Below are 26,987 nucleotides of genomic sequence, written 5' to 3' on the forward strand. Positions count from 1 at the left end.
AGCCCTGCCTTCCGGAAGGCTCCGGGCGATGCTCCAAAGGCCGGATGGCCTTGACCAGGTAGACTCAGCAGGCATGAGCCCCGCAGAGGTGGGTAGTGGTGGCAGGTTATTCTGATTAGACACTAGTGAGTTTTCATTTTTCAAAAGGTTTGACATAAAGAGAGGGAGACGTGACAGACAATAAGCTGAAGGAGGGCGTTCCAAGGGTGACTTAAAGAATTCAGCGGGCACGGTTCCAGTTGCTGTGTGGCATGTCGGGGACACATCTGCTGTCACAATAAACTGTTCATAGTTCTTCGCTTTTGTGTTGTCACCCTGTTTGGTGTCACTGAGGCCGCTGATGAGTTCCCAGAGCGAATCAAGGTGTGAATACAAATTGCCAATCTTTAAAAATCAGTGTGCCAATCAAATAAAGCAAATTCCCGACTTTGTCTTTCTTTCACACAATGCCATGGCGCTTGTTTGAGAATCAAGATGAGGAAATTTCCAGTCATTAGATGCAGCCCTGGCAAATGAAACCAGTGCTTGAGAGGCCATTTATTACCAATTCAGTTCAGCTTTATTCGAAGATACAAACATGTTAGTATTTCTCCATTTCTTCTTTGCTTTGTTTTTTTTTTTAAAGAAAAACAAAACCAAGGAAATCTACAACCCCTAATGTCAGAGGGGCTAGAAAACACTTGTGTCCATGAAGGTACCGAGAAAAGGAAATAGACGTGTCCATTATTTGTGGAATCGGGAGTCTCTGGTGCCTGTGAGAAGGTGACACCCAAGCTAAACCAAGAAAACTTCTTGATGAGCATTTGATTCTTGAGTCTGTATGGCCCCACATCTCAGAAGCACAAACTTCAGGCAGGAAGTGGGACTGGGCCACTTTTGCCTTCGATTCCTTGCTCTATGAACTTGGGAAAGTTTCTTTAAAAAATTATATGACGGGGATAATAAAACCCACTTCCTAGAAGTGTAACACCTATAAAATCATGTGTTAGGGAGTGCTCACTGTGGCGCAACAGGGATCACTGGCGTCTCCGCAGCACTGGGACGCAGGTTCGATCCCTGGCCGGGCACAGCGGGTTAAGGATCTGGTGTTGCTGCAGGTGCGGCGTGGGTCACAACTGCACCTCGGACCTGATCCCTGGCCTGGGAACTCTGTGTGTGGCGAGGTGGCCAACGAAGAAAAGAATATCGTGTGTTAAATATCTAGTACTTTCATCATCTGGCCCATGGTCTGTGTTCAACGAGTGGAAGCTATTGCCGATGTCGTTACTGCTTTCGTCCAGAGTAGCACTCCCAGGTACTTCTCAGCATCCCCCCCAAGAGCTCAAGGCACTTTGGCACGTTTATTATTAATGTCTATGCACAGATTGAGAAATTGGCAAAAATATGTCGAACGTTGCTCCCAAGCCATAGAGTTAAGAAAGAAAATTCCGGGGTCCATGTCTCTTGCACTGTGACTTGCCCACTGAGATCTTCTGCCTCCTACATGGTGATGCCCTTGAGGGGACTGCCTGTGTGTTCCGAGACTGTTCAGCTCATTGTGTGGCATCTGCGAAACTTCCTGATAGAGTTAGCACACCTGTCTTTGTACCAAGCAGGAGGGTCCTTCCACTCTTCTGCCTGTGGTTCCAGGAGTGCCTGCCCACTCTCAGGAAAGAGCAGAAGAGAGCCGAGAAAAACGATCCTTGGGGATGATTCTAATATCTCACTAGAGTGAACAGCTCACATCTTCGTGGACTTCCAGCTTCCTCTGGCTTGACATTGGATTGTTAACTCTTTGTTCCCCGAAGCTGTGTTGACTCCCACGCTTTGAAGTCTGAAACTCTGTGTATCTTCTGCATCGACCTTGGTTCTTATTTCACAAGACATGCATCCCAGAGACCACTCTCTTGCACTTAAATCGTGATCCAGATGGCCATTTCAGCCTTAAGTTCTAGGAGTAGACTTTTCCAGCTCACTTTTGCAGATGCAAAGGGAAGGAAAAAATACAAAGAAGGGTTGAGGCTCTTGGGTGTTACTTTCATTGAGGGAGGAAGGCAGGGTACATGTGGATACTCTTACTGCACCACCACTTCCACACTGCCGTCGTTATTAACCCACCGCTCTACGGGGGAAATCATTGTTATCTTGAGGAAGGAGCTAAGTACAGGAGGGATCATCAAAAACCACATGCAGTTGCCTTATTTTGGCTGAAAGATTCAATATTTTTCGAAAGCTTCCTGAGCACACGTCCTACTGTAAAGTCAGCCTGACAGGTGTGGGCACGTAGCACTGCTGTGACACACACGTGTGTGCTTCCTTCCCTCCACACATGCACACCAGTTGCTGCCGGCGTGTCAGATGCATGGTATTTGACTTGTTTTCTTCATGAGCTGGTAGAACATTTGTATAAAATATCAGCTCGTGTTTTGCAAAATGTGACAAGTGACTCAGAAGTCTCCCTCCCTTGATGTATACGTGAGGCGTGCTGAGAATTTGGGAGATGGCCTTAGTGACACAGCTCACCTGCACGTCGAGGACTTTGTTGACTTCCGTAGGAATTTTACTCTTGGAAGATGTGCTGGATCAGGACCCCAGGCGCGTAGAGCAACAAGAAGCATTCTAGAGGTGCCAGAGAACCCAAGAGGTGTCAGGGGACGGTCCCCCTTGAGATCAAACACCCCCGGGTCCCAGCAGCTGCCATAAACCGAGTGCAGTCAGCGGTGTGGTGTTTGACGTGGGTTTACAAAGTGGCTTGCCAAGCTTTCTTTCTCTGCACAAAATGTCAAAGAAAGAAAATATAAGGGGGGCCGCGGTCCCATTGCTGGACCATTGTGTAATATTGTATAATAGGGATGGGTCTTGGGATATTCAAGATACGTGTAGTGCCCAGAGGCAGCCACCTGGCAGGGAAATCAACCCTTCTCTCACCCACCTACTAAGCGCTGGCTTAGACAAAGCCAGTCCTGTGACGAATGGCCCCACGATGGAGTAAATAACCACGGTAGATGATTATGAATATAGGTATAAGTGTTTCTGATGGAAATTTAATTTAGCAGACTATAAAAACACCATCTCCTTGGAATAGATCTTAAAAGCTAGGACAGTGGGTCTGAAACATATTAACTCAGTACCTCTCGAGTGGTCTTAAAACAACAACAACCCAGTTTAAAATCAATGTCCTTTTCCTTTTGTCTTAGCATTTAATTTCATTTGCATATATGACTAAGGCTGTTTCTTTTTGGTAAATTTAATTTGCTGGGGTTTGGCGCTCCACACAGAGAGGAGGGCACCTTCTGAGAGAGGGCTGCCAACCACGCCTAGGAGCAATGCCAGTAAACTTGACCGATAGACTTCTCAAACTTCTCAGATGTGATTGCTGACATTTGGCCCGGCGAAGGAAACCCTGGGGACTAGAAAAACACAAGCATGCGACTGTACTGACATGTAAAACATCTCATAATCTGTCTTTACCTTTGATGGCTGCAGTGGTCTGGATAAATTAGACCAAATTGGGCTCAACGCTCTCCTTGGCTACACTCACATAGCTGTTTTCAAAAGCTAATGGGAGCTGTGTGTGCACATCCAAGGACAGAATTTGGTCCCTTTTGTCTTTGCACAAACAGTTGCTTTAGTTGAGATGATTATTCCTGGCTGACTGTTTTATAAGCCGTGTTTTGCCCAGTTTAAATCTCTTTTCACTTTATTTTTCAGAGTCAAGACATTTATGAATATGGAAACCTGTAACTCAACATCTTCAGTTTCCGGAGGAAGAAAAATCTCCCCCATAAAACCTGTGAGGGTTGCAAACGAACGGGGAAGGAGGTAAAGCAGAAGCCATAGCAGTGGTGGGAAAAACAGAACTAACACTGAGAAAAAGTGTTAACACTCATTAATGGTACATTCTGATTAAAATTTTGATAGCACGTTGATCCTTGATCTTTCAAAATAGAAACGTGCTGTTAAATAGTATTTTCAAGGAAAATCTGGGCTGTCCAATGCACTTGTTTAGTCAGATGTCAAAAAAAAGTTGAAATTAACCCTTGGTGCCACTTTTTCCTTTTTCTTCAAAAACGTACTACCTAAATCTCACTTTTCCCCCCCAAAGTCCAAACCTTTTGAAATGGAAAAGGACCAGTCTGATAAAAAAAGTTTTTATTATTGGAAATTGCAAGCTTGGGTCATCTCTGAAATTTCCTACTAGAAAAGTCACAGGTACCACCAGGGCTTTCAGGTTTGGAAGGGACTTCTTGCATAAATCAAGGTATAAATAATATGAAAGACAATGTAGAATTTCTTGACTGAGGCACCTACAGGGGTTCGCTTATTTCTTTTGCACTTAGAGCAAATCTCTTTACTTTTATGGTTTCTTACTGCCCTTTTTCTGAAGGTGATCAATTTAGAAAGCATTTTGTTATGCACTGGAATAGGAACTTCCAAAAGTTCATAATTATATACGTTACTCATACATGTATCAAGAATTGCATGTTAAATGTTTTCACTTTTTTTTTTTGGCAGGGTTAATACTTTATGCAAAAATAATCCCACTGAGTTCTTTGAGTGGTTGATAATTTGTCTCAAATAGTGGATATATATTTTTCTACCCTACCTGCCAATGTGAACAGATTCTAGGTTTTTGAGACCCATCATATCTCTGCTTGAAACATTTTGAATACCAACTCCAAAAACTCGACATTAATAAAACATTAAAGTTCCAACTTAAGCCCATAAAAGTCAAGAAATCCAGAGTTAAGATCGACCCAGCTCTCTTAACTCTGTTCTCCTGCATGTATGCATCAGTGATGGGGCAGCGGTGCAGGCTGCTGCTTAAATCAGTCTTCCTGCATAATCTGGAAATGTAATTGAATTAGTGTATAAAGTATTTACATACCCTGCAGTGGCGAGCCCCGCGCACTATATTATCCACACCCCCCCTCAGGGCCCCCATCTTAACTCCTCACTGCAGTGTTCCTGCGAGGCTTCCTCAAACATTCAGAAATTGGACTTGCAAATACAATTTCCCTTCTTTTACGAGGCTTCAAGATGAGTGATGCACCTTCAGCTTTTCCAGTTGCCTTTCAGCTCCTGGCCAGACAGATAAAGTTTGGGTGACATGCTTCCTTTGGGCTAGAACCCTCAGGGTTTGCTAGGTATGAGACGACGCCGCTCCGTGGTTGAGGATAGTCATGTGCTCTGACTCAGCGGGGTGCAGGGCGGCTTGCCATGTGAACGTGAAACTTAGAGATGTGTCGGGTTGGGTTGTAGACACAGAGACACAGAGCTCGGTTTTCAGAGCAGGGACTTAGGCTTCTGATGGACCCGTGTTCCGACAGAGTCCCTCTTTTGCCCCTTAACTGTCACTTAAACTTTCCAGCCCTCTGTTTTGTCCTTTGTGATGGGGGAATAATAAGCGTCCTTCCCATCTTTAAGATTCGGTGCGATTGCGAGGATTTCCAGAGATGATGCATGTAAAGTGACCGAGAGGTGTAGGAAGCACTCGATAACCGGCTGCTGTAATTATTATTTCTCATTTTGGTAGGAGGTAATAGCATATTGCTTCAAATCATTCTTTTTCCTTCATCCCTCATAGAATGTGAGACGGGCCTTAAGCAGAATTTGAATGTTCAGAAATGTTAAAAGTGAAATTTAATAATAAGCGTAAAAGAGATGTTCATCCTTGGCCGTAAGTCAAGAAATGTATGAGAATATCATTTTCCATTGTTCAGACTGGCCCAGGTTTTTCAAAGAACTGTGACATCCAGTGTTGGGCGTAGGCAAACAGGCTCTCTCCAACACTGCCGACTGTTACAAACTGGTGTTTTGACAGGCAGGCTGGTGATGTGTATAAAAATGTGAAATGTGTATTGTATGACTCAACAATCCTACTTCTGAAAATTAATCTGAAGGAAATAATTAGATCCATTTTTGAGAATATCCATAAAAGTCATGGTGAAAAATTAGGAAGCACTTCGTGTTAATAGGGCACAGGGAAAACAAATTCAGTCGCAACCCTGCAATGGACCCCCCGGAACCACCACAAATGAACGAATCATACATGGTGATAGGTTTGACTGAGGAGTCATAGATTGCAGGGCACACATTTGAAATGGTTTCTCATTTTTTTCCCCAATAATTGTTATCATTGCTCTTCTGTAGAGCCTCTTTTTTTTGAGGCAGGGGCTCTCCTTAGCTGCTTCTCAGTCTTTTCCCAGAATTTTCTGTCCCTTTCGGTTATTTAAACAGTCTCATTCTGTTTATCAAGCCCCAGGGCTGGCTTCATGGGCCTGTGACCTGTGTCCTTGCACAAGGACGGGCTCAGAAGGGCCCTGAACACACTTGAACGCTTGGCTGTTGCTTTCTTGGATTGTTTTTCTGTTTTTTCTTTTTAGAGCCTTGCCTGCGCATATGGAGGTTCCCAGGCTAGGGGTCAAATCAGAGCTGCAGCTGCCGGTCTACACCACAGCCACAGCAACACAGGGTCCTTAACCCACTGGGCGAGACTAGAGATTGACCCCGTGTCCTCATGGACTCTAGTCAGGTTCGTTACCCCTGAGCCACAAAAGGAACTCCTTGGAGTGTTTAAGAATTTTATTTTTGAGTTTGTGTTTTGTAAGTGAAACAATGTCTGGGATTCTTCGCTGGGCCCCGAGCACGGAATCCAGTTACCCGCCACACGGGGGAGTCGCCAAGTCTCAAAATGAGTACCAGGTAGGGGAGTTCAAAGCTGAGCGAGTGGGTCCCCGACGCCCCGAAGGTCAAGGCCGTGCTTGCCGTTCCAACCGGCCCCTCTGTGCCTGCGGGAGGAAGGAATGGCATCTTCCAGCAGGAACGACCAGGGCGCCCTGCCACGCCCTGTCGTGCTGTGTCACTCCTGTGTTGGCCGGCCACTTGTGCTACACAGGATGGCACGGCAGGAAGGGAGAGAAGAGCGGCACCAAGGCACTGTCCCTCAGTCCCTCCTCGGTCACCCATCCGCGGAAGGCAGGCGATGTGGGGGAGGCGGCATGTCCAGAGGTGACATTGAAACTGTCCAGTGAGTTCCCATGGCTCTGCTAAGAGGGAAGTACGTTCGAGGGCACGAGCTGCCAGACACGAACGGTGTGATTCTGGTGGTCCTTGGAGGGCTGAGAGCTTTATATTTGCATTTAAAACATATAAAACTATAAATACGAATGGTAACATTCGCACCAATAATTTGCATTAAAATTTTGCTTGGAACAACATTACAGAGCCAGACCCGAACACCACGCTAAGCTGAAGGAGAGGCCGAAGAACAAATGCAGTTTCATACTTTAGGGCCATTAACGCGACATTTTTTTTTTTTACTGCTTTTTGAACAAGGAGCCGGCTACTTGCATTTTGAACGGAGCCTCACAAGTGACACAGCCCCTGAGGCCAGTCGTGGAAGGAGCAACTGCATGGGGCCCCTGTTGTTGCTTTTGTTTCTCAGATTCATTCCCTCTCCTATCAATGGTCCCTCATTTTCTCGCCCCCTCCGACCACATGATTCACACGGAGGTGAGGTCAGTGAGGGCTGCCGGTGCACAGGTGAAACTCGAGCCACCTGGTTTGGAGAGGAACCTTTGGGCCACACTGACCCATAGAAATCACGGGATGCGAATACGAAAGAGCAGGAAGAAAGGATCTGCCTTTTGTCGCTAGAATTGAACTTGAGAACCGATGAGGCTAGAGGTGCTAGTGAGAAGTACCTGGAGCCCAGGAGTGATACCAGCATGGAGAATGGCAAGGGTGTGAGGGGTGGTCAGAAACCAAGTCCCGGTGATAGCTTTGAGTCCCTGGATCAAGCTATGCCTGAAACCAGCTGCAGGTTTTAAATATGTGAGGCCTTTCATGCCCCAGGTAGCAGGAATTAGATTGTGTCACTTGCCACCGAGTTCTGACATAACATATGTACAGGTCGCTTTCATCAACGTCTGTGCGTAACAGGTGTCTCTGAAGCTGTACACCAGACGGGTAGCAGAGGGTATTGCGGCCAGGGAAGATTGCGAGGATGGCTTTCGTTTACAATTTTGTGCTGTTCTCTCATGTTAGGATTTTGTAAAACGGGTATGATTTACTTTGAAACCAGCAAAAGCCATAAAGGTGTTTCCTTCCTGGGGCGGGGGGGGGGGGGGGTTGGGCGGAGTCAATGATGCACAACCTTAATGTAATAATTTCCCACGTGACAAGAAAACAAACCTCCCTGAGATCTGATGTGGACGATTCAGTCAAGGAGCCCGTATTCCCACACCAGCTTCTCTGCAGAATGGCGTGGGCTCGGGGGCAGCCACAGAATCGCAGAACAAGCCCTTAACGGTTGGTGCCATGTAATTATACTGCAGAAAACAGCGAAGAGGAGAAGATTAATGAGTTTGGCCTTACTCACCACGTAAAGGAGAAACATTTAATCCTCGAGCAGGCGTGCTTTTGTCTTAGCGTGTTCTAACCTGTATGTGAGGAGAGAGGGAGAGACTTTGGGTTTGAGGCAGATCAAAACGGAGCCTTGAGGAGGCAGGAAAGAGGCAGGTGTGCAGTCATGGAAGGTTCGAGCAGTTTCACCGAGAGCCTGCAGAACATATTTTCACAGCGAGGTCCGCCAGGTGGAGTTGCTGAAGCTCGGCAGATCTCCAGGGGCAGCCGCCAAACATATTGGTGCCCTGAGGGCTCCAGGAGCGGCAGGAGGGGTGGGGTGCCAGCACCCCATTTTCTCCTGTTCTGCCGGGAGGGGCTCAGTGAGGCCGGGCTGTGGGCTGTTCTCCAGCACATGCACCTGCGCGTCCTGCTGCTTCCGATCTCAGCCCGCCTTCGCTTTCCTGCTGGACACCTTCTTCCCCCCAAAACCCGACCCCGCAGACATTTGTTCAGGTATCTGTTTGCTTTCTAGGGCTGCACCCGCGGCATTTGGAAGTTCTCAGGCTAGGGGTCGAATCAGAGCTGCAGCCTACACCGCAGCCACAGCCATTCGGGATCCTTAACCCACTGAGTGCGGCCCGGGATCGAACCCATGTCCTCATGGATACTAGTTGGGTTCGTAACCTGCTGAGCTGCAGCGGGAACCCCCTAATGCAGGGGAATTTGTTCCAGTGTTCTCACACGAAGATTGGAATTGTTCCTTTCAGTCTGGCTCTGGTCTTTGATGTACGTGCGTGAAAAGCAAAGTAGTTACTCTCCGTTTATACTCAGTGCGTCAGATGGTTTCTTGGAAACCGTCTTCGACAGCGAAACTCTAAGGACACTGGCCAAGGCTGAGAGGACACGGGGGCAGGGCGGCGTGGGTGGGTGGGGGACCGTCATGGGGTGTCCGAGGAAAAGCAGTGAGGGCTTCGCCCCGGAGGCCACCCTGGCTACTGCACCATGTCCCCTAGTGCTGAGCTTTGGTATCAGTGACATTTATCCCTGTGCTTGGCCTGTGCTTGGAGGGATATTGTATCATTTAGTTATTTGCTAAATGCTTTTTTTTTTTTTTTTTTTTTTGGTTGCACCTGCGGCCTGTGGAAGTTCTGGGCCTGGGATAGAACCTGTGGCACAGTTGTGACCTGTGCCACAGCTGCAGCAATGCCAGATCCTTAACCTGCTGTGCCACAAGGGAACTTCCTAAGTACTTTTTAAAGTAATAAGAGGAGTTCCTGTTGTGGCGCAGTGGTAACGAACCTGACTGGTATCCATGAGAATTCGGGTTCTATCCCTGGCCTCACTCAGTGGGTTAAGGATCTGGTGTTGCCGTGAGCTATGGTGTAGGTCGCCGATGCAGTTCAGATCTGGCATTGCTGTGGCTGTGGTGTAGGCCACTGATTAGACCCCTAGCCTGGGAACTTCCACATGCTGCAGGTGCGGCCCTAAAAAGCCAACAATAATAATATGAGCATCAGGTAAACCCTCCATGTAGAGCAAAAGAGAACACAGCTCCCGTCACCATCGCCCCATCTCTTCTGTCCCCAGAGGCCACTGCCTCTGGCTTGTGCGTTCTTCTGGACAGTCTGGACCCATTTAAGCATGCCTGCTTGGTTCTTCTCCTTGGCTTGACCTTGACTTTGACCTTTTAGGGCTTAAATCACAATTTGAAGAGGCCACTCAGCTCTGCACTTTTACATTCTTTCCGTAAGCAAAGTAAGGAATACAGGAACATACGCAAGAGCTTGAAAGCCCTTGCCGTGGGTACGCGATTTACTCCTGTACCTGTTTTTCGTACCTTTTGTGCATAAAGCTGAGCAGGCGGCTGATACGTTCTCTCTGCCGCATGCGATATTTCCCATTCACTGCAAAGCAAAGTTCACACTGCTAAAAAAGCTAGTTTTTAATTACTTTGAGATACACGTTGCAAGGAGACAGCCTGACAGCCCTCAGCAATGAGATCAGTGAGCTGTGAAGACACGTGGCCAAATATGTCTTGTCATTAATACATACGGAGTGATCAGATGCCATCATAATTGTCATTATAACAAGATCATAAAGCTTTAGAGTAGCAGAAAAAGCAGGTCCCTTTGTTTGAAAGGTCAGCCAAGAAACCAAACTGAGCTTGTCAATAAAACAGGGGTGCAAAGAGAGATGAGTATTTAGAAGGAATGCTTCTGAAAATCAAGTGCGAAGACTTACAGTGATGTTCAGTTTAAATTAGGAGGTGAGCAGGTGAGGTCCTAGTAGATTACCCTGCATTGACGTAAATACTGACCTAAATGATAGCAGGGATTTCCTAAGGTCTGTCATTAGCACGGGCTAGCAATATAAATTGGCTTTCTCAGATAACTTTAAGTATGTGACTAAATTTTCAGGGTCGATGTTTTATAAATTGTAGCAGTGAGATACATGGAATGCTAAAGTAACTAAAGAAATGCATTTTGTTCATAAAGCAGTAATGATGCATTTCCTTTTAAAAAAAGTCCTTGTGTGTGTGTCTGTGCTTTGCCCGCAGATTGTCGTGGAGAGGTCTTTGCAAGAGGATTCTTTCTTGCTGTAGTGTCAGATCTTAAAATAAGATTTAAGGGCTGGGAAGTCTGAGTGAGTGGGACGGAGATGTGATTTCTAGGAGTAGCGCTCAGCAGGGCGTAGAGAGCAGAAATGCTGTTTCTCTGTGGTGGAGGTGAGACGTTTTTGGACAGACCTACTTTAATTTAGCCCTTCCTTTTGAAGTCAAATGTATGCTGTGGCCGCCTTGAGATAGGCAGCTGCTTATGACAGTTAGTGGGTGGTTCATCCTCTTTGTCCTTGAGGTCATCCTGCGTGTGTGCATCAAACTGCGGTCAGGTTGCCCATGAAACCCAGTCCGCCGGGAGGTGGTCCGCAGGTGTCCAGCGCCGTGTTGAGCACTCCCTCGAGCAGGTGGGGAAGACGGTGTCTCATCAAAAGTTGGAGGATGAGGTGGCACAGAACAAGCCGAGGGGACGCCCTCGCGCCCCCAGAGGGATCCGAGGCCTCGCAGAGCAGAGGCTTCCTCGCTGCCCTCCCAGCACGGACCCCGCGGACCCTGTCTGCTCTGGACTCTGCCAGCCTCACCGCCCGGATCCGGGAGTGACTCCGAAGCTCAGCCTCCCAGGTTTACGAAGACGTAGGAAGGGCGCCATCCACAAATGACTTTGTGAGGACGTGTGAGGGAACGGTGGACTCCTGCTCCGTATGTTTGTGGTTGAACAACCAGTGCATCTCGAGTGTCGTGTGCAGAGGGATGCGTGTAAGTTGAGAGAAATGACGTCACCGAGATCGCTGTCACAGTGTTTACTGATGAGTTTCTATTTAGCTTAATGTTTAGAAGTGAAATGAGAAAACGGCTTGTGGCTTACAGCCTCGTGGTTTTGGTCCCGCGTCCAACTGAACAGCGGGCGGGGGCGGGCGGGGGCGCAGGAGGTCCCCCGCGGCGGCCCTGCCGAGCTCAGGTTGGGAGGGGCCCTGGCAGCCGAAGCACCGCCTGCTTTAGCTTTCGCCACGGTCACCCAGACCACTGAGTCAGGATGGAGAGGTGGCTCAAGTCCCTGTTGGTGGCTTGCTGGCTCGGGTCCCGGCGTGCACTCAGAGGGGCCCGAGAGAGCGCCTGGTTTGACCCTTGAACCTTCGGGTGGCACCTGGCTGCTCCCGCTGGGCCCTTGGTTCTGTGCCCTGCGCCCTGCTCTTTGCTCTCCTGCTTTGTTTACTGCCGGCGTCACCAAGTGTGTCTCAGTGTCACCTGCTCACGGTTCAACTCGAAGAGCCTGGAGGAAGCTGCCAAGCAAATGTGACCTCTTCTGCAGGCCCGGCGGCTCTTAGCCTGTGTTGGCAGCGGGCCGGCTCTTGAGCAGGGCACTTACATGCTGCGGAAACGCGCTCTGCCAGGCGTTCCACCCACCTGGGGAATATTTCAAACCACTCCTTAAATAGTGGAATTGAAATGCTGGGCTGCTGAAGTGGCCTGGGATGGAAAGTTTTGCGGGAAAAGTTAGATCCTGGTTTTTCTTGAAGACGAAATGGAGTCCTGGGGTGGTGGTTTTCAGGCTTTCTCTATTTGTTAATTTTGGAAATGGACTTTTCACAGTTTTACCTCCCTTTTTTGTGAAGCCTTTGTCTGGCCTCTACTTGCAGCTCTGGGTAGAAAACTTGGGATAGTGCTTTTAGTTTGATGCTAGTTATTCGGCCCAGAGGCGAAGCAACAATGGATAGAGCCATTAAGACCCGAAAATAAATATCTTCGTTCCTGGATAAAATCAGTGTCCCTGACACAGTAACAAACATAAAAGAGCAGCGTTCTGGGCAAAGGATCCTGCAGATTGTCTGACGTTCACATGCCCTGGATATCAATTAAGAGCCCTAGGAAGAAAAAGAGGTTTTTTTTGCTTTTTCTTCCTAGGGGCGAGTGCGCTCGCAGCCCCCGCTGCCACACGTGACGCGGGCCAGTTTGGCGTGTTTGGGAGATGGCAGGGTGCGTGTGTCCAGAGGCCATGGGTGAAACTGCCTTCGTGATCGGGTGTAAGTTCAGGCTTCACCGAAATACTGGCAGGCAAGTACAGGCTTCACTAAAATAAATGGATTAAGAAATTTTTATTTTAATTTTTTCTTGAGGGCCACACTTGTGGCCCATGAAAGTTCCCAGTCTAGGGGTCGAGTCGGAGCTGCAACTGCTGGTCTACACCACATCCGCAGTAAGGCTGGATCCTTAACCCACTGAACAAGGCCAGGGGTGGAACCTGCGTCCTTACAGATACTGTGTTGGGTTCTTAACCCCCTGAGCCACCATGGGAACTCTCCTAAATGGATTTTTTTAAAGAACTAGAACTTTCCGAGAAGGACAGGCACACAAAACCCCTGAAAAGGCCGTTTGGATCTACTATTCACATCTTTCTTTAGGCTCTCAGAGTTTGTCCTAGTTATGAAGGCAAATGTCTCCCAAAAAGACAGCATGGCTTGTGATCCTTGAATCAGATGCATGAAAGAGGCCAGGTTTGAGGGTTCCAGGCACAGGTGAAACAGAATAACCTTAACGAATCTTACAGCAGTCGGTGTGGATCGCTGTTGTAGATCAGGATGTGTCCACGGCTGATCCCCCGGGCATTTGCCGAGACTGGGTACCAGCGGGGCCGTTGTGAGTATTTTTCTGTAGAGGGATTTAGCGTGAGGGGTCTAGCTAGCAGGGCTCAAAGGGCAGCCCACAACGAAGACATGCGTACACTTTCCCTCTGGTCTGGGGTTCCCTTGACTCAGGTTGTTTGATTCAAGGACGTTGCTGTCTTGGAGGACCTGCCCCGAAACTGGAATTGTTACATAAGCTGTTACCTTTGAAGCCATGACACTGCCTCTGTGAGCAGAGGGGCGAGGGTTTCTCTTACACACTTGACCGACTATGGAATAGTTGCTCCTGTTCTTTCCTGGTGGAGCCAAGGCCTTCAGGAAAGTTCCCATCACATTGGGTGAAGACACCGCCATGTGCCAAGATCACATGTTGCGTGTTTAGTGGAATCCTCAGCAAACCCGAATGAAGTTTCAAACTGTCGTCCTCCCTCTTATTGTTGTTGTTTGACTCTTCAAACCAAATGCCACTGACCGGTTTAATTTCCCAGCACCTCATGTGGTAGGCATTGCAAACTGGCATTGAGTAGCAGGACTGCAGGCTGCTAGTATTCCCATCGGCGTCTCTGACAAGTGCGTTTTCCTCATACGTCCGGCTCCCAAGAGCTGCCCCTGCAGGGTCCTGCCGGTCCTGTATAACTTCCCGTTGAATGCGCTCGGCGATGGCGCTGACAGTATCTTTCCAGTCCTTTCTGTTTTCAGAGGCTCAACTTAGAGCATTTTTCCATGGAGAACTCAAATCTGCCTCCTTGCCACCTCAGTCTTTTGCCTCAGTTCTGCTTTCTGCAGCTGCAAATATATTTCCAACCCCTGTTAACTAAGAAATCAAAAATGTTAAATACAGTTTTCCTGTCCTCTCTAAATCCTCTCTTTTCCAGACAAAACTCACATCACTCACTCATTAAAAAAATGTTTACTGAGTAGCTCCATGAGCAAACGCTGGGTGAGACGTGCTGCTCTGGGTCATGCAAAGTGATCCTGAGGACTCTCGCTCATTGACTCGGCTTCCAGAACTGTCAACACACACCACCTCCTTCTAGATAAACTCTCCTATCTTTTGCTTCCAGATGGAGAGCTGCTTGAGGGCTGCGACCATGACCTCATCTGAGTATCCACCGATTAGACACTCTGGTGGCGGCTCCATCAGTGCTTTCTGACGTTCCCCCCGTCCTCTAAAAGGGAGGCCCCTGCTCCTTGGTTTGACCAGCAGGGAGCTCAGTGGAGGCCTCGCGCCGTTCATGGGTGCCGACGTCTGTGTGTGGGTGCCCATAGGCTGCGCTGAGCTTCCGTCTCACGTGTTGTCTCATTTAAAATGCCTGAGCAGCCTCAGAGAGGGATACTGTTTGGCCAGTGTTTAGAGGAGAAAACAGAGCGCTCAGACACTGAAGACAATGGAAGGCATGGTGTGCTCCAGGTTGACGCCTGGGATCTTAGCTCCCGGGTTTGCACCTGAGCGAGTTTTTGATCCCGATGTGGAACTGACGACTATCCTTATGGAACTGTATTATACTCCAGCCGGTTGAGCCCTGTGGGTTCTTTCTATGGTAATTCCATCATCGTAGCCCTTCCTTTCAGTGCGCGGACTTGTCACTAATGTGCTAAGCATATTCTCCCGTGCACCTCGCTGATGAGAGATGCTGGTAGTCCGAGCATCTCCTGGAGAGCTGTGTCGTCTGCGGGAAACTTGCTCCAGGATGGCATCGATGCTCTCACCCCTGCGGTTTTGGCTGCACGTGTTCAACTATTCTGTCGTGTAGTCTACACGGTTCCAGTTTGACCATGAAGAGAACAGGAAAACTTCACATACTGAGCATGTTTTGTTTTAAATCAGAGTTTTTCTACCTGAAGTGTATGGTTTTCCATATAGGAAGAGAACAGCCGTATTTTCACTTGCTATCCCATGGGCCATGACTGGGTTCATACTCCAGTTTAATGTATGTCCTGAGCAGTGGTTTTGAAAGAGCTTTATGCACATATCTAAGTTTTACCATCTGTTTCTCTCTCACTGTTTTTTTCCTGCCTTCCTCCTCCACATATTTCTATGTACTACATGTTTTAAAATATGGGGAGGAGGTGTGTTTAAAAGAAAATGAAGGCCTTGATGCAAAATAATATATTTTCCCAGCAGAAACACGCATTTCATGTATACACGCAAAACTTTAAAACCTGATTAAAAAATGTGTGAAGGAACTCTGTCATGTGGAGGATGTTGCTTAGGAGCTGGATTACAGGGTTTGCCTGTCTCTCTTTCTCTTGCCTTGGGCAATCTCGTCTAATTACAAAACTTGCCTTTCATTCTGTTTAGTGTTTCTCAGCTATGCATGAAAAAAGTTAATCAAAAAATAAAATGAAAAACGGTGATGGCTAATCGAAGTCCCATAGATTTCTCCGCAGTTGCCTGTCTTGTCTTTGGGGATGCATGCCAAAATGTTACCTTCAGTGCGTCATTAGATGCACTGTGACTGTCAGTCTCTGCTTTTTGTAACGAAAGAGAAAAAAAATTCTTTTAATTTTGGTATTTTTCAAAATTAGGAAACGAGAAGAAAAATCTTGGTTTTCCTGTCTTCGTTTATCCCTTATCTGTAGTTGTTAGGAGGTTTTGTGACCTTGGAAGACACGCAGGCCCACCATCTCAGAGGTGGGTAGTGTCTCTGTTGAGAGCAGATAGAGAAGAAGAATTTACGCCCCTTCTTGTCGTCTAGTAGGCTTTGTAGGGGAGGAAGATAACTCTTTTTCCTTTTTACCCATCTTAGGTTCATTGGCTGGAGCGCTGTAAATTAGACCGACCATAGAAAGACAGATTAACAAGAGAAAAAACAAACAGGCTTATTAGCCTTTATATCACACTTTCCCATGCGAGAACTCAGTGACGATTGACTCAGAGGAATGGTCAGAACTTGGGCTTCCGCAGTAACTTAACAAAGGAACGACAACGTTTTAGAGAAGTGACAAGATTTGGGAAAAGGGCTTTGAGTTTCTAGGGTGGCACATTGTGGGGGGATAGTGGAAGGTAAAGACTAGTTACTAACATTTGCTGCGATTTCTCTGGTGCTTCTCTGGGCTGGTCAGGGTCTAGAGTTGTCTTTGGTAGAGCCTGTCCTTCCTGGTGGAGGTGGGGGGCGGGGCAAGACAGCTTTACAAATGTATATCAAGTTTTAGGCAAACAGGGAGAGGGCAGAGAGCTTCTCTTGCATCTGTGACTTCTCAATTTTCTTTAGTCAAAATAATTCGTACGCCGCAGAGATCTATTTCGGGTGGTATAGTCTGCTACCTTCCTTTTGGAAGGATATTCGAGTAAACAGATTACTGATTCTGGCCTCTCTCTGTCCCCCTCGTCTAGAAGGTAGGCCCGGCCGCCGACCACTACAACCAGTGGTCCTGTGGGTTTTTCCTCAAGGGCTGTGGTGTCATCTCGGTTCACCTCAGATCCCCTCCGTGGCAACACAGCTGCAGACCAAGAGCAATCTGACCCGCTGCCTTTAATGCATTTCTTTGCTTCAACCCCGGACAATCATAGATCCGATTCTCTGTTCTTTGGGAGCCCAAAGACAAGGCCTGGGAGAGGGCGGGAGATGGGCGAGGGGGTTTGAGAGTCTGGTTTGAAGGGTTGGTGGCAAGGCTGGTGGGTTGATGACACACAAAACCAGCATGTTACGACGCACGCTGGTGGCGTTTTTAGCCGAGCCCCTCACGCAAGGAGATTTCTGGATGCTGTGGCTCCAGTGCTGCTGTGGCCTAAATAGCCCTCAGCGTCTCAGCGTCTGCAGTGAGTGCTGTTGAGAAGTAGCAGATGCTCCTCCCCGACCCCCGAGTGGAGCAATGCAGTTTGGAAATAGGTGCTGAAAGAGAAAACACGGCTTCCGTTGGCACTTCATCTCCAAGAACGAGCAACTTCCCGCGTTGGGAATACCCGTGGCTAAAACCTCACTGAGAGAAATAATTCAGTCGCCCAAATTTGGGCTTAGATCATGTCGCCGCTGGCTCAGTGGAGGGGCCGGGGACCGTCCATCTGCTTTGGAGGGAGATGTGCTCAGTGATTGGGGGCCACGTGGCTGTGGCCTCCCTTCACCAATACTGGGTCTGAGGGATGGGTCCTGTGTCCTTCAGAGCCCACATTCGCATAACACAGCATCGCGGCCGTCTCACGAAGTTGAAAAAAAATGCTCTTCAAACTGGCTTTCATAGCAACTGAAGAAAATGGGGGGGAAGCAGGAGCCCAGCGAGGAGACCTGTGGATGCCTTGGTCATGTGGCCAAAGTCGTGTCACTTAGACTTTTGTAAACATCAAAGGACAGTTACTTCAAGGCATTAAACAAATAACCCTCCCCTTGAACCCCCTGGCTGAGACGCCCTGGGTATTCCACAAAGTTCACCCAGCACCTGACTCAACACCTGGGAAGCTAGTGGCCCCAAAGTTCCAGCTTCGATTCGTTTGTGGCTCACCACAGGACGTGAGCAATAATCAGAAATGTCAGGCCTTAGAAAACAGCCCCGGCACAGAGTGGAAGTAGAGTCTGGAGCTGTAGCACGTGATAGAAGTGGGTGTATCGGTGAATTCAGAACCAGTGCGTTGCCCTGGACTCCGGCGAGGTCACTTGCTTTATGGTGGGTGAGATTTTCAGACACGTGGAATTAGAATAATGCTACACCACCAGCAGTTAGGTGTATGAAAATATCACTGCCTCGGGGCGTCAGAGGACTTGAGTCTCTGTCCCAGGAAATCATCACGAATCATGATCTTCATTTGTGAGCAATCACTGTATTTCCATAGGAGAGGCAGCTTTGAATACATTTTTCGCTAGTCTGTGCAATACTGCAGCTACGACGATATTGCGTGCTCAGTTTGAAGAAACAGTTTCAGAGAGATGAGGTGGCTTTCCCAAGGTCCCTAAGCTGGAAAAGAGCAGGGTTAAAATTCGGACTCGAGGCTCCATCTCTGCTGAAGGCACCGCGTTCTTTGCTGCATCGTTGTCTTTCCTTCAGCGGTTCTGCTTGGAACGAGTGCCCTTCTTGCTGACCTCAGTCTGTGTGAATTTAAGGTCACTCTTCAAGCCCAACCGCAGTCTAGCATTTTTAGGAAGACTTCGAGGACCGTTCCCATCCACGGGTCTCTCCCGAGTGTAACCTCACGGCCACTAGCACTCCGCTCACTTGGCACCTGCGTGTACCTCTGGCATGGCTGGGCCTTTGGCACTGCCCATCTGCCTTGAACCATTTCAGGGTGAAATATACCCTCGCTCATGCATAAATGTGGAAGGTTTTAGGAAAAAATTAAAGCATGGAAAAGTATCATGTATGCTGCTTCTCCCAATTAGCAAAATTTAACACTTAAAAATAGTTTTCAAATACTTTTCTTTAAATAAAGAAATAGCACTTTACTGATTGAGTTGATGCTCCCTTTGCAGTCCCATACTTCGGAGTCAACCACTAATCTGAATTTGGCGCCTAACCTGTAAGTCTAGGTTTTTAGTTATTTGCCACACATTCTTTTCTTTTTTTCTTTTTTTTTTTCCACGGCCATACTTGTGGCATATGGAAATTCCCGTGCTAGGCATTGAATCAGATCTGCAGCTGCTGCCTTTGCCACAGCCATAGCAACGCCGGATCTGAGCCACTTCTTCAAGCTATGCCACAGCTTGTGGCAACTCTGGACCCTCAAACCACTGAGCAAGGCCAGGGATCGAACCTGCATCCTCAGGAACACTGTGTTGGGTTCTTAACCTGCTGAGCCACAAGGGAACTCCTGTTATACATTCTTCTATTTGTAAACAATACATAATGTCATTTTGTAATTTTTTGTGAGAGAATGTGGTATAATTGCTGCATCTATCTTTTGGAAATCTGCTTTTTTAACTCAAAATTTAAAAATATTACCATATTGAGGCATTTGAATCCCATTTGTTTGTTTGAATAATGGCCTTCCATTTCGTGACGTAAATGTCTTATTTATCGGGTCTTCTTTTTGTGGACTAGGGTTCTTAGGAAACTTGTCAATTACGAAAGGTATAAAGCTTTCTTCAGTGGGTTGGTTTCTCCTTTTGCTGTTAGACACTAAATTCTCTGGTTGCGGGGCTGTGGATTATGCTTCTTCGTGTTTAGCGAGGTCACCACAGTTCAGCAGGCGCTCAATGAATGTGTGCCGAAGGGGGAAGCATCTGGGGAAGGAGGTTAACTCTGAGAAGATTAACGCAAGTAGGAGCAGGCAGAGGGCAACTGCAAGGAGGTTAGGTGAAAGGACGTTTTTCCTGCATTTATGGGGATGGGAAGGTAGGCTGATAAAAAGCTGCTTGAAATGATACTGAGAGGAGCACGGGCAGCCTGGTAAATTTTTTGTCATGCTGATCTGTTTCATAAAAGTCTCGTAACAGAAAATCTGGGAGACGATTAAACCGCAAGTGCAAATACTTGGAAGTGTGCTTACGTGTATTTGGCAGGTCAGTGCAGATGCTTGGCTGGACGGTGACAGTTCTACCTCCACTTCTAAGCACGTCATCTTCCATGATTCCCCTTGGAGAAATCTAGTTACCCTTGAGTATCTGACCTTTAATGTGTCAACATAGACCTTTTCTCAGCCTGGCCTCATGGAGACATGGCAGCTGTGCTAGAGGGAGATGACATTTTCCTTGGAAATGCTAAAGGCCGTGGTCTCTTCTTAAGTTTTGTGTCTTTCCTTCTGACCCATTTGCATTTTTTTTCTTAAGTTTTTCCTGATGGATCACACACATCCAAAAACTGGCAGAGGGGTGTGAGGTCAGGAGGTAGGGGTTGTTGCGAAAAAAGCATGAGTTTATGCTGGTGAAGCCTTAGAACACTGCCAGCCACATCGTTAGGCCTGAATAGCGGCTATAACCTTTACACGGCTCTTCTGCACGTCTTACAGTGAAGGTAAGACAGCTACTGTATAGGCTTTATGCTGAGTCACTCAGGGTGGGTACAGTGCTCTTCATGTCTCTCCAGTTCGAGGTTACAGTTTGCACTGAGGATTCTGGTGGCTGAACTCAAGGGTGCCCGCAACATGGAGACATGAACTCCAAAGGCTCTCCCTCTCTCAGGGGCATCCAGTGATCAAGAAGAGGCATCGGGCTTGACCACGGGTTGGCTCATTAGAGTGAGACTGCAGGAGGCTTATTATTTCACATGTCGAGTCTCATGATGTGGGTTATAATCTAATAGCTGCAGGAACAGCCTGACCTACTCATCCACTTGCTCAGTGATCTGTGGATTTATCATTCAATTAACAGTAACTTGAGATACATCTATGAACAAGCAGAAAAAGATCCCCACCCTCTGTGGCTTACGTTCTAGCATGGGAAGACAGAAAGTACACAATAAACACATTAGGGAAATTCTATAGAAGGTTGGAAGGTGATAACTGCTGTGGCGAATGAAAAGACAGGTCCAGGTGTGGCGGGATCAAGAGTGCCTGACCAGGCAGGTGGTCGAGGGAGGGTCCATTGAGAGCTGAGAAGTGAGCGAAGCCTTGGAGGGGTGCGGGGACACCTGCAGGCCAACGAGCTAGCACCAAGGCTGTGCTTGTCACGGCTCCGGGGAGAGGGCCTCTGGGACTGGAGCGGAGAGGGCAGAGGGGAGAGTTGTGGGAGGGAGATCAGAGGGGCTACGGGGGTGGGGTTGTTAGGCCTGGGGGCCACGGTGAGGACTGGATGACCAGGAGAGGGCTTGAGTTAGTGTTTTAAAAGGCCACTCTGACCTCTGTGTTGAGAACCGATGCTCAGGGGCAAGGCCAGAGCAGGGAGAACTGCCGGGATGCTACTGCACCAGGAGAGAGGTGGCCATAGAGATAAGAATAATTTGATTCTGATAGATTCTTATTCTCGAGCTCCTGCCCTAGCAGATTAGATGTAGGCTGTGGGGGAAATAAAGGGCCCAAGGATGATGCTCTGAAGACTTTGTAGCAGGTGGAGTGTCCATGAACTGAACTGGTGGGACTGGGTCTGGACAAGTGCATCAGGAATTCTTTTTCCAGAAGGCCAGTAGCCATATCCACCTGTGTGACCCTGGAGTTCAGGAAAGGGGTCTTGACTGGGGATATAATATGTACGTGTGTGACATACAGACGGAATTTCAAGCCATGAGATTGGATAAGATCCCCAAGGACTGAGTGCACGTGGAAAAGAGGGTCCGTGGAACTCCGTGCCGAGGGCCCAGTGTCGGGCGGCACTAGAGAAAAGAAGCAGAGAAAGTGATTGAGGGGAGGGACCGGTGGCGAAGGCGGGGGAGCGGGGCAGTGGCCGATGTCCAGTGAGGAAGCGTGTGAGAGAGCGTGGTCGGAGGTGTCAGCGCTGATGACGGGCCAAGTAAGATGAGGAGCGGCGGCCTCTGCGCTGTGGTGTGGCTTTGAGAACGTCGCTGGGTAGTCCTGATGGGAGCGGTTGCAGGGGACGCGTGGGAGTGAAAGGGCTTGAAGCCGGTAAAGGGAGGTGGGAGGGAGCGAACTGGATGCGGCGAGTGGACCGGCGGTCAGGACCGGTCTCCCTCTCTCCCCAGCGACTCCTCTGCGGGCCCAGTACTGTGCCCAGAGCACCAGCCGGAGGCTTGCCTCCCGCCTCTGGGACGCCTCTGTGTTCAGCCGCTGCGAACGCGCAGCCTGAACTTGGTGTCTCACCCTTATTAAACATCGCGGTGGGGATTTGTCTGTTTACCCTGCATTCCTGGGCTGACAACGAAGCGGTGGAGTTTCAGAGCCGTGAGGCATCTGAGACACAGTCCAGCTTGTTCTGCCGAAGGCGGGTATCGGGACGTCACTTGCTCAAGGTCACACCCCTGGTGGGGGAGGGCCGACGCTGGCCTCCAGCGCGTCTGGTGGCCTCAGTGCCGTTTCCAGTGCACAGCGTTGTCTTTTGGGCGTGATTCCACACCTGTGCAGGCCAGGTGGCGACTCGAGGAGATGCCGTGTACGTGTCTAAGTGGAAAGAGGAGGCGCGCGTGCAGCAGCAGAGGAGCGAAAGACCCGTCAACGTTTGTGTCCCCTGGGAAAACCAGCCGAGGCTCCAGAAGGGCGATGACTGGAGATTTGCTCTGAGATACAGGAAAGAAAAGTTAGGGTGAGAAACCTTAAAAGCTGAGGGAGATGTGAGAAGTGCAGATTGCACTGTGATTGGCTTTTACCTTAAAAGCATCAGTGATGTTTAAAAACTGTTTGAAGGAGTTCGCATCGTGGCGCAGTGGTTAACGAATCCGACTAGGAACCGTCAGGTTGCGGGCTCGATCCCTGGCCTCGCTCAGAGGGGTAAGGCTCTGTTGCTGTGAGCTGTGGTGTAGGTCGCAGATGCAGCTCGGATCTGGCGTTGCTGTGGCTGTGGTGTAGGCCGGCGGCTACAGCTCTGATGAGACCCCTAGCCTGGGAATCTCCATGTGCCGCGGGTGTGGCCCTCAAAAGACAAAAGACAAAACCAAACACTGTTTTAAAAGTAAAGCCAAACCCATAGTGAAGGTCAACGCAAGGGGCGGAAGCTGGAGAGGTTCTCTGCTGGTGAGAGTTGGAATTGATGGCATTGTTTTTCCATCCTCGCTGACAACTGCCGACTCGGTGGCAGCAGGTTTACAGCTCCCTGAAAATAGCCAGATACAAGAGGTCTCAACTTGCTGGCACTCTTGTTAGGTGTTTGAGTGCGTCCTGGAACAAAAGAAAGCTGTGCATGATTGTTTAGGAACGTATAAGACAAACAAAGCATATATGTTTTCTAACCTCTACTGACTGTAATCTGAGAGTCGTGTCAGGTTGGGCTCTGCTCATTCTAGGGTTATGTGACAAGGATGGCACGAGTGGTTCAGTACATAAAGGATGTTCAGACACCCCCTTTTAACTCATGCCCCTCAGTTTTCATGCATATTGCTGCTTTTCTTTCCAAAAGGCAAAAGCACGTTACTTGTTTGTTCCCTTGGAAACGTCCCGCGTCCCGTTTTATGCTTCTCCTCTCTCTTTTGAAAGATTCCCCTTGCACTGCATCGAAAGAAATGTCCCTGAGATTCACTTGATTTCATGGATGGCAGCGTACTCGTTTCCAAGATCTTCGGGAGAACCAGATGAGAGAGCTGCACGCTCCTGCCTTGCCTGATGCAGGGCTGGGGGCTGTGGGGAACGAGATGGCTCGGGGAAATTGCAATGGGAAACTCGAGTTAGTTTTCACTTTAAGTTCAGCGCCTTGACTCCAGTGGAGTTGAGGCCAGTCAAAAGTTATTGCTCTCTGGTTTGACTGTTCCCTGTTTCATGTGACATAAGTGAGTTGTGCCTCTGTTTCGCTGGAAGTACAGGAGAATGCTCCTATCAGCACGGTGCTAAATGGCCCTTCCTGAGCGGGGTCAGTAGAGACCTGGCTGGAAAAGGTGACTTGTTCTTTCTTCCTTGCAGCCATTACTTTGTCAGGGGGAAGGCGTATTGGTGAAGCCTTTGGGGCCATCTAACACCTCTGTTTATCAGGCTGCATCTTTTCTTGGGACAGCAAGAAGCCGTCCATTTCCAAAGCTGTCAGTCCCGTTACCCCAGCCACCACTAAAAGCCACTTGAATTTATTTCTTCAGTTCTTTACACTTTGCAGAGCATTGATTGTAAAGATGTACTAGCCGGTGAGATACCTTTAGGATACATTGCGGTCAACTTTGGGAAGAGATGGCAACTTTTGCGAAGATGCCAACAGTGTCTTCAGTAGGAAGAAAACCGAGTGGTGCTAAAGGTGCAGAAGCCGCCCCTGCCTGAGTTGCCACCATCCTTTTCGTTTCTCTCAGCGTGAAATTTTTGTCTCTCGTTTACTCTTTCTCTGATCGCTTCCTTCCCATTGTATTTAGACATGTTTCTGCTTATTCACTCTCACTTTGCTTTTATTTTTATTTTGGTCCCTGCTCCCCTGATTTTTCCAACCTGCCAGGAAGAAGCAGGCGTTTATACAGTAATAGTGGCTCTTTTCCTCTAGGTCCCCTCATAGACAAGGTGGGCCGGGATTTCCCGAGCAAGGCCGTGACCCTTGGTCCTCCTGGCTAGGAGGATTTGATGGCCCGCGGCTTCAAGCTGTTTACCTAGAGGAGGGCTAGTTTCCCTTGGCAACCAACCTAAGCTCGAGGCCATGTTTAGTTCTTTCCTCTGCAGACACAGGAATCATTCATGAGAAGTCTGATCATTTAAGTTTAAATGAGCCCTTGACGGTGTGCCAGGCACAGACGGTAGGTACTCTGAGGTCTGACCGGGCCAATCTCCAGCCTAGAACATTCCTAGTGTCGGAAATTCAGGGCTGAGACTCACTGGGAGAGCGGGGCCACTCCTTAAGAACCATGGATGGTGGGGTCAAAGACGAATTTCTTTTTTTGCCAAGGGGAACGATATAAAATTAGAAAGAAAGGTCTTATGTGCTTTGGCTAATGATTTTGAGTCTGCTACTTTGAGAACGATGGCTAAATTAAAAAGGGACACGAATATGTTCAGGTGACTTTAAGAGGTGAGGGCTGAGCAGTAATTATACAGTCATCCTGGAATCGCCAGAGGCGGACATGGCTTGTCTCTTGCTGGTGTGTGTTGTCCAAGGTTTATCTGAAGCATTTTTACAAATTATGGGCCAATGGCTACATGTTTTATGTAAAAGAGCCCTGAGATGGGCCATATTTAGGTTTTCCATTGTTTAGATTTTCTTAGGGTTCTTAGAGAACTGAGGAATTTTGTTTCTCCTGTGAATTATTTCTTCCTTATGTCACTGTGTATGCGTCTGAGACTCAAATTGTCCAAGGGCTACACAACATTGAAATCCTCGCACTCTCTTATCCCCTCGGCTTCCAGAACACCATCTGGTAGAGATTAGTTTATTTAACGCCCCTCGAATGGGTCTCAGCTCTAGGGCTCACGCCCCGGAATGAGCCTTCTCTTCACTTTGCTTCACTTTGTCTATGATGCGACGGACCTATGATTAGTCCGTCGCTTAGGCCTCTCTGCAATATTTGTTTGTCCAGTCGCTCCAGACTCTGCATCGTCCGGATTATATTTTCGGTATTAAGGTCTCATGTCAAGGCTTACGTCCCCCAGCTTTCTCCCTTGTTTTTTTTTTTTTTGATGAATAATTACAGCAGTTAATGTTTGTATTATCCATTCGGTCAAGTCACATACGTCCTCACGTTTTTGCTGGATAGCTTTATGTTCCCTCTGTGATAAAACTCCCAAAGGCCAAAATGGTGGCCTGTGAAATGTTTGTCAGACGCTCCATCCCATGCTCAGGCGAACACAGTCCTGATCTCATATTAATTTGTTCAGAGGACGTTGAGCGAAGCAATGAATAAACTGGCTATCCTTTTGTAAATGAGTCTCAGCCCAGAATTGTGACTAGGTGTCAAAATACATTTCTTTCTTCTAAATTTCTCTAAATCTCCCCCCGTAGGTCTGGCTCTTTTTTTCCCCCTTTCCTCTTTTCGATTAATGATATTATTATTTTTTTTTTTTTGGTCTATTTGCCTTTTCTTTAGCTGCTTCCACGCATATGGAGGTTCCCAGGCTAGGGGTCTAATTGGAGCTGTAGCCACCGGCCTACACCAGAGCCACAGGAACTCAGGATCTGAGCCGCGTCTGCGATTTACACCACAGCTCATGGCAACGCCAGATCCTTAACCCACTGAGCAAGGCCAGGGATCAAACCCACAACCCTATGGTTCCTAGCCGGATTCGTTAACCACTGCGCCATGACGGAAACGCCGATGATACTAATTTTTGACCTACTATGGTGATGGAAGGATTCAAAGCACATGAGAAAAAAGGTATTCACCATCTTTTATTCATTTAATGCAATATTTTCTGCACTGGATTTTAAAAGCTTTGGTGAAAAAAGCTATCAAGAAATTAAAGACCGTTTACATGAACCTGCCATGATTTAAGAATTAAAAAAAAAAGCGCTCACCTTGGTTCACGCCGAGGCGAGGGTGAAGGAGAGGAGAAGTTCTGGATCGATCCCGGTTTGGTGCCAGAAGGAAGGGCGGGGAGGTGACTGTCGCCTGCGTGTCTGTGACATTCAGGGCACAGGGTTGGGTCTTGTACATCAGCACAGCGCCCTGTGAGGAGGGCGCAGCTCCCCGGCTCTGAGAGAAGGGACGCTGGAGCCCGTCGAGGTCCAGTCGTTTGTCTAGAGGGTCACACGGCGACTACATAGCAGGACTGAGATTTAAACCTGGATCGAATCCCAGGACTTGTGCTTATTTTTCGGCATTATAGTCAGAACTATAGCTCATTTTGATAGGAATCAGCAGGACACAGGCTGACTCCAACCTCCCAAGACTACTTCCACCTGTTTAGCCTGATGGATTTCTGTGTGTGTGGACACTGCGTGAAGAAAAATAGCTTTTAATAATAGGCATTTAATATTCTGTGTACCTTACTGGGGTGGAAATTCCTAAAAAATCCTGCTAGCATGTGCCAGAATCAGAAAATTGGAGACGTTATATGTTAAATTGTTTCCCACTGGTCTCACCAGTCGCTAAAGACAAAAAAAATGTCATAG

At 48.1% G+C, this 26,987-nt stretch overlaps 1 protein-coding gene across 1 annotated transcript in view; it reads left to right on the top strand.

Annotated features, from left to right (window-relative positions):
* LOC146404283 (uncharacterized) overlaps positions 1-26,987 on the top strand; it is a 462,942-nt gene that overhangs the window by 55,773 nt on the left and 380,182 nt on the right. The window contains exon 4 of the mRNA XM_085024160.1: positions 3,691-3,801. The gene's annotated coding sequence lies outside the window, so the exon portion shown is untranslated. The remainder of the gene's footprint in view (positions 1-3,690; positions 3,802-26,987) is intronic.

Source organism: Sus scrofa, chromosome 4 (genome assembly GCF_054392235.1).
Source record: "Sus scrofa isolate SSC_HxYL_T2T_F1_AM1 chromosome 4, Sscrofa_HxYL_maternal_Yorkshire_Landrace_v2.0, whole genome shotgun sequence".
Lineage (NCBI taxonomy): Eukaryota > Metazoa > Chordata > Mammalia > Artiodactyla > Suidae > Sus > Sus scrofa.